This window comes from Manihot esculenta, chromosome 16 (assembly GCF_001659605.2).
Source record: "Manihot esculenta cultivar AM560-2 chromosome 16, M.esculenta_v8, whole genome shotgun sequence".
NCBI lineage: Eukaryota > Viridiplantae > Streptophyta > Magnoliopsida > Malpighiales > Euphorbiaceae > Manihot > Manihot esculenta.
Genome location: NC_035176.2, coordinates 33,305,264 through 33,312,436, shown reverse-complemented (window position 1 = coordinate 33,312,436; position 7,173 = coordinate 33,305,264).

The following is a 7,173-nucleotide window of genomic DNA, read 5'->3' as shown; positions in this document are numbered from 1 at the left end:
AGCAGCCTTCGGCAGCCAAAGCCACCTCCACAAGGCATTCGGCGGCCGAAACTCACTTCGGCGGCCGAACCTGAGTTCTTCCAGAACCCAGTTCATGCACCAACACATCTCCTCAAACCCATCCTAACTCACTTCACTTGCATATAACCTCTAAACATACCTAAAGGGTCCTAAAACACCCTTAAACTCTAACAACATCAACACATAAACATATAGTGCACAAAGGGTCCATGAAACCCTCCCATGCACACCCATGCATATCTAACACTTCCAACCCATAAAACCCTTAAAACTTTCCATAAAACATGCTTAAAATACCATAAAACATAGAGATCAACCCTTACCTCTTGAGTTGGTGTGACCTCAACTTCAAAACGTGGAGAAAACACTTCCAAAAGCTTCAAACTCCAAAACTTACTCCTTTTGCTCAAAACCTTCAAAACCAAGTCAAAAGCTTACTAAAACTTTGAAAAAACTTGGAAAGACTAAGAAATCATGCCAAGGAGGACATGAGCTCACCTTGGGTGGGAAGAGGAAGAAAACTTGCCTCTTCCACCGCCCTAAGTGGCTTTTATAGAGGAGCTGGTCAACCACGTTCGGCGGCCAAACATGCAGGCGAAACCATGCAACGTTCGGCGGCCAAACTTTTCTTTCGGAAGCCGAACCTCTAGCATTTTCGGCGGCCGAATGTCACCTTCGGCGGCCGAACCTGTGCTTTTGCCTCTTTAGCCTTTTCTTCAAAACTCAAAATCCTTTTTACTTAAAACCTTTACTTAAACCCTTACTGGCAACTCCGACATCCCGAATTTCCACCGGACGGTGAGAATTCCGATGCCTGAACGAGCCGGGTATTACATAGGACCATTGCATCATTTTCTAGGCATTCAGATTCAACCAACAGACACCGGGTTACATTTGAATCAAACCCGTTATGCCTATTCGATTTTGGAAAGAGCTCAGATGGTGGATTGCAAACCGCAGCCCACACCACTAGTTTAGCGAAATGATGCTGTTACTGACTCGACACCTGTCCCAGATCCTACCTTCTTTCGTGGGCTTGTGGGTTCGTTACAGTATTTGACACTAACCCGACCGGATTTGTCGTTTAGTGTCAACTATGTCTCTCAATTCATGCACAGTCCCACATTGTCTCACTTAAGAATTGTCCGCCGTATATTACGATATCTCAAAGGCACGATTCATTTTGGCTTATTATTTAAAAAAGATACCTCACTTGTTCTTAGTGCCTTTTCAGATGCAGACTGGGCGGGCTGTCCAACCACACGGCGGTCAACTACAGGCTATTGTACGTTTCTTGGTAGCAATATCCTTTCCTGGTGTGCCAAGAAACAACACACAGTTGCGCGTTCGAGCACTGAGGCCGAGTATCGTTCCATGGCACACACAGCAGCCGAGCTTACATGGCTTGGATATCTTTTACAGGATTTACAAATTTATCCAAGGCAGCCACCAGTCTTATATGGCGATAATATTAGTGCACTACATTTGACAGTCAATCCAGTATTACATTCACGCAGTAAACATGTAGCTCTTGACTATCACTATGTTAGAGAGCGTGTTGCTCAAGGAGTTTTGATCACAAGATATATTCCCTCAGCCTATCAAGTAGCTGATATATTTACAAAGTCAATGACAAAGGCTCGCCTAGCACAATTTCGACGCAAACTATGTCTTCACCCTGGACAAAGTTTGAGGGGGGATATTAACTCAGGGAGTAATAAGGACGAATCCACCCCTCAGGAGAGATAAGGATGCTGTGTTTAGGCTTGAGTACGGGAGTGATAAGGTGTAATTTGTAAATAATGTTATTTGGATGAGTCTTTGTGGTTGAGATTCTTTGGGTGATCCGTTCTCTTTCAAGTGAGGTTTTTCATTATTTTTCTCCACTTTTCTAGCAAACTTAGTTATTAATCTTTTATTTAAGCTGAATGTATACTGATATTCTTTGTATTATGAAGTCTTCACATTAATAAAGAATACTTCTTCTTCACTTTGTTATTTATCTGAACACTTGCGTACATGTCTGCATCTCTTTACGTGAGTTCTTATCTATTTAAATGCAAGTGCGTGAACCTGTGCACACAAGGGTGTAGAAGGCAAAAGACAGGTGATCTTAGTTTTTTCTTCTCTTCAACAGAAAAATAATATCCTCCCATGCTTATTATTAATATACTCTAGAATGGATAAGAAATTAGTAACTTAAATTTTATCCAGGAAAAAAAATCTTCATCTAAATAAACCATTTACGTTGTTGAACAATTCTAAAATCTTACCATGCTACTGAAGACAAAGAAAAGAATCTGCACTATATCCCTAAGCTTAAATACAGCAATTATGAAAATTTTAAACGTTCTATAATGATAATGAATTATTAATGTGCCTACAGGAGACTTGAGTATTTTCAAAAGTTCAGAACAAGGACGCATCAGGCACATATGAGTTACAGCCTTCAGTCCAAAAAGTATGGCAAAAACAAATTCCCTCCTTCTAATTTTAATATCTTCCTGATCTAGCGATGTGCAATTCCTCAGAATCGTCATGACATTACCATCCTGATATAAAGCAGCAAAGACAAAATTAATCACAGTATGATGCATGAACCAACACACTGAGACAGAGTACTCATTAGCCTCACAAGGGTTCGTTGTATTATACACTTTCATGCATTAGCTAAGACGTATGGATATTTGCTTGCCAGCATTTATAATAATGTCTCCTCTTTTTCTTTTTCCTACCTATTTTCCCTTGCTTCCACTTCTCCCATCCTTCTTTCTTTCTTTCTTTCCCTCATTTTTCTCTTTGGGTAGTAATCACTAGTCACTAACATTAGGCTTGATTTACCAAGAAGTAGGCTGATGTGCTTGCAGATTCTAGTGATTTCACCAATGACAAATAGAATTGACCTTTTCGAAATCAATCTTCTCAACGATATACGTACTTGCAAGTAGCAAGACAAGAGTATTGCCCATAGCAAACCAAATAGCAGTTCTCCTAGATTACATGCTCTCGTGTACGAGGTCTAAGAATCACACGAGAAAACTTTCAAACAATACGCCAACTATATTTTACAATAATTTTTTGTATTAAATTTATAATAAATTGAATCTTAATAATTTTTGAATTTTGTATTTTAATCGGATGTTTTTAGGAAAAGCAAAAGTAATATAAATCAATATTTTTTCTAAAAATAGGTTAGTTGCATTAAGAGGCTTAATGTCTAAGTACAAAAAAGCTCATACAATATATAAACTCAGCTAAAACACATTAAATAGTAATAAAAAATTAAACAAAACCATAATAGAATTTTAAAATCCATAACCTTAACTTGAATTCTCACCCGCTTTCCAAACTAACAAAAAAGGTAAGTAGGGTTGCACTCATTTTTATAGTTTTTGGCCATCCTACAATTATGCAAACAATTGTTAAAAAGTTAGACGAAATTATTAAAAAGTACATAGTTATGTTTGATAAATTTAAATTATTTTAATATATATTATTATTATTATTATTGATAAAATGTACTATCTTGATGACTTCAGATAATTTGGTAAATTTATATATCTAAATTTGGTATGATTAATTTTGTAAGAAAATAATTTAAATTATTTTTTATAAAATTATACATAATTTTTATTTTTTTAAAATAAAATATTTTTAAATTAAAAGAATTGAATGTTTTATTTTAAATAAAATAATCATATAAAAAAATAATTAAGTTAAATTAAATTTTTATGAAAATTTTAATTTCAAATAAATTGATATGAAAAATAAAAAATTTTATTAGTTATGGGATTTTGAGTTGCTTTTTAGTCAAAAAGTAAATGAAAAAGACGGCAGTTCCTTTTAAACACAGGGTGGCTAAAGTTTACATTTTGAAGCTCTGTATGAAACCGAAAGTGATAGATTCTTACGACTGAAGAAAATAAAGATATAACGTCAAAAAATATTCCCCTCTTTAATTTTATATTTATCTTAATTTTATTATTATAAATAATCTCAACCTCTTTAATTTTATATGTTACATTTATTTACAATATATAGAATTTAAATTTAATGTTCAGAATCCATTATGTATTAAATTCATCTTAATATATTCAGTTATTAATTAGTGCATTCTTTGAAAAAAAAAAAGGGGATAAAATAATGCAGTACTCGTGGCATGTGACACAATTCCACATGTGGACAGGAAGTCCCAGGGTGATCTGTGCGTATCGAGGTAATAATTGATAAACGTGCATGTATGGTGAATTTTAAAAACTTGCAATTAATTTTTTTTTTTTTTTTTTTTTGAAAAAAAATAGTAATCACTCTCCACATGGTATCATTACTTGAAAAATTATAGTGGTCTAGCCATCCGGTGCGGTGTTGGATTTGTTGTTAGCTGTGGAAGGTTCTCTGGCATGTGGTGTAAAGGGTTTATGGTGACTGATTTGGCTGGTCTGGGTTATGAGTTTTGGGTTAGATTTTTAGTTTGGTTGCAGGTTGTGGGCTGGGTTGCTTTTGGTGGGTTTAGTTTGTAATGGATGTTCTTATGGGTTCTTCTCTTAGATTGCATCTTTTTAAGGTCTTGTTAAATGTAATACTCTTTACATTGTTAAAAATAAAATAAAAAACTTCAAAAAAAATATAGGTAGTTTCCAGTTATCTATTTTTAATTGTTTATAATTTCTTAAATGAAAAAAATCTTTATTTATTAATTTGTTTATTTATTTTTGGAAAATCCCTTGAGTTGCATCTTTTTATTTAACTCTAAAGGTTATAGAAAATCCTCTAGATTCACATCACATCATATACAATTTCTCCACCTTAAGTTCTCTGGCAGCATTGATGTCTTATTGTCATTGTTTTCCACGTGTCGCTATCCTTATCGTCAACATCAGCGATGCCCAATTTCTAATATCTGGTTCAATTCCATAAAACTCCCCCTTCGTTTTCAGAATTACAGGATTGCCATTATGATATGAAGCGTAAAGTTGTTGAAACAGGAAAAAAGAATAAAGAAAATTTAGCAATAACAACTCATCTACAAATTCTCGGTAACGGAATCATATCATATGGGATTGGAAATCATTCGTAATATTCTTACGGCCCGTCTTTTGGTCATTAAGGTGGGTGGTTATACATGGAAGGAAAGACAGACTCAATAGGTAATATGGGATAATATTAAATTAGCTTTAAATTTAAATTTTAGATATATAATATATTTTAAAATTTAAATGAGAGTACTTTAACTTATCTGAAAAAAAGTATTGGGAAAAGTTTTTGAAGATAAATGACTTTAATTCTTTTGGTCATTTCAAATTATAGGTAATAATTTATTGATTTGTTTTTCTAATATATATTTATTGAATAGGTATTAAAAAATTAAAAATTTTATTTCAAGCAATAATTTAATAATAAAGCAATGTGTTGAAGGAGAATGCCAGTTTTCTTTTAATGCAAGATATTTGAAATATTATAATTTTAGAAAATTTATCATCTATATTAGAATTGTAACAGCCCGCTTACCGGACCATCACCGGCACTAGGATCCAGATCGGCTTAAGGCCGCCGGGACCCGTAGTAAGCCACCTGTAAACTCTGTGTACCTGATAAATCCCATACATGATCACACTTAAACTTAAAACTGTTACTTACTCTTCTCTATTATTTTCTTTTTTCTTTCTTTGCTTGACTATCTTTTCTTTTCTTGAAACTTTTCTCATCAACTAAGCCTGGACTATGCATGCTCTGTCTGTATGCACTCGAAGAGTGATACCTGCTATGGTACCATACAGTAACTACAGAGATAGAAATACTACCATGCACCAAGCCTAGCTCATCATACATTATCTCAAACATACAATGATCATGTGCAAAGGGATAAACATACACTAGGGTCAAGCACAATACTCTAATACTCTATATAACTTGCTTTTACATCATTTCTATACATTACATAAACTCTGTACTGTACATCATTATCATGTCCACTATTCTATACTAGTACATATGCGTTTACCCTTGCTTTTTCTTTCTCTTTCTCTTCTCTGAGGCCCTGAAAAATGGGGTTAGGGAGAGGGATGAGCTGCTAAAGCCCAGTGAGCGGAAACCATAAAAACATTTAAAACATGCTATCATATGATGCATCACTGCACAAACATTTCACATCTCGGATTGGACATGATCCCAAAACTCCCTCTGTCAGTGCCCGGCTCCCAAAGGAGCTCACACAGGTCTTTCACTCACTACTCATGGTGCCCGACCCTATAAGGGCTCTCACAGGACTCATCCAAGGTAAATGCCCGGCCCCAAAGGAGCTCACACAGGACATACAATAATGCCAGACTTATGGGCTATTGAGATCGCCTCGGTCCAATCCACATATACAAGTAATAATGCAATGCATCAACTTGATGAATACTAATGCAAAGCATCCTACATAAACATGGCATTCATGATGCATGAATCATGCTAAAACAGTTCTTAACTTTTAAAATAAAGTTCTGTTCCACTCACCTCTGCTCCTCTGGCAGAACTGTACTGACTCTGAAACCTCTAACACTGATGACCTCCTCGATCTCTCGGGTCCAATCCTGAAGCAAATGGACTCGAATGAGGTGTCAAACATACTCAGAATCACTCTTAAACAATCCCCTATAAACCCCTCTGAACCTCTGAAAACCATCACATAAAGCATGCAAAAGAAGGCTGGACAGGACACTTTCGGCGGCAGGTTCAGCGGCCGAATGTCCTGAACAGAGCTGAAACTCACATACTTTCGGCGGCCGAATCTCCTCTTTCGGCGGCCGAACCCTTTCGGGGGCATGGTTCGGGGGCCAAACCACACTCCAGAGACGAAAGTCTCCTTCCTTCGGCGGCACCTTCGGCGGCCGAATCCCCCTAACAGAGCCGAAAGTCTAATCCTTCGGGGGCAGGTAGGCAGCCGAAACCACCTCCTCATCACGTTCGGCGGCCGAACCCTCTTTCGGCGGCCGAAGCTGGGTTCTCCAGTTAGGCAGAACCTCGCTCACCTCATACTCAACTTCCCCCAAAACTCACTCAACATGCATAAACACTTCTACTAACACATAGGGGCTTAGAACAAGCTCAAAACCCCAAAAACAACTCAAACAACATACAAAGGCACAAAGGGTCCCTAAACCCTCACAT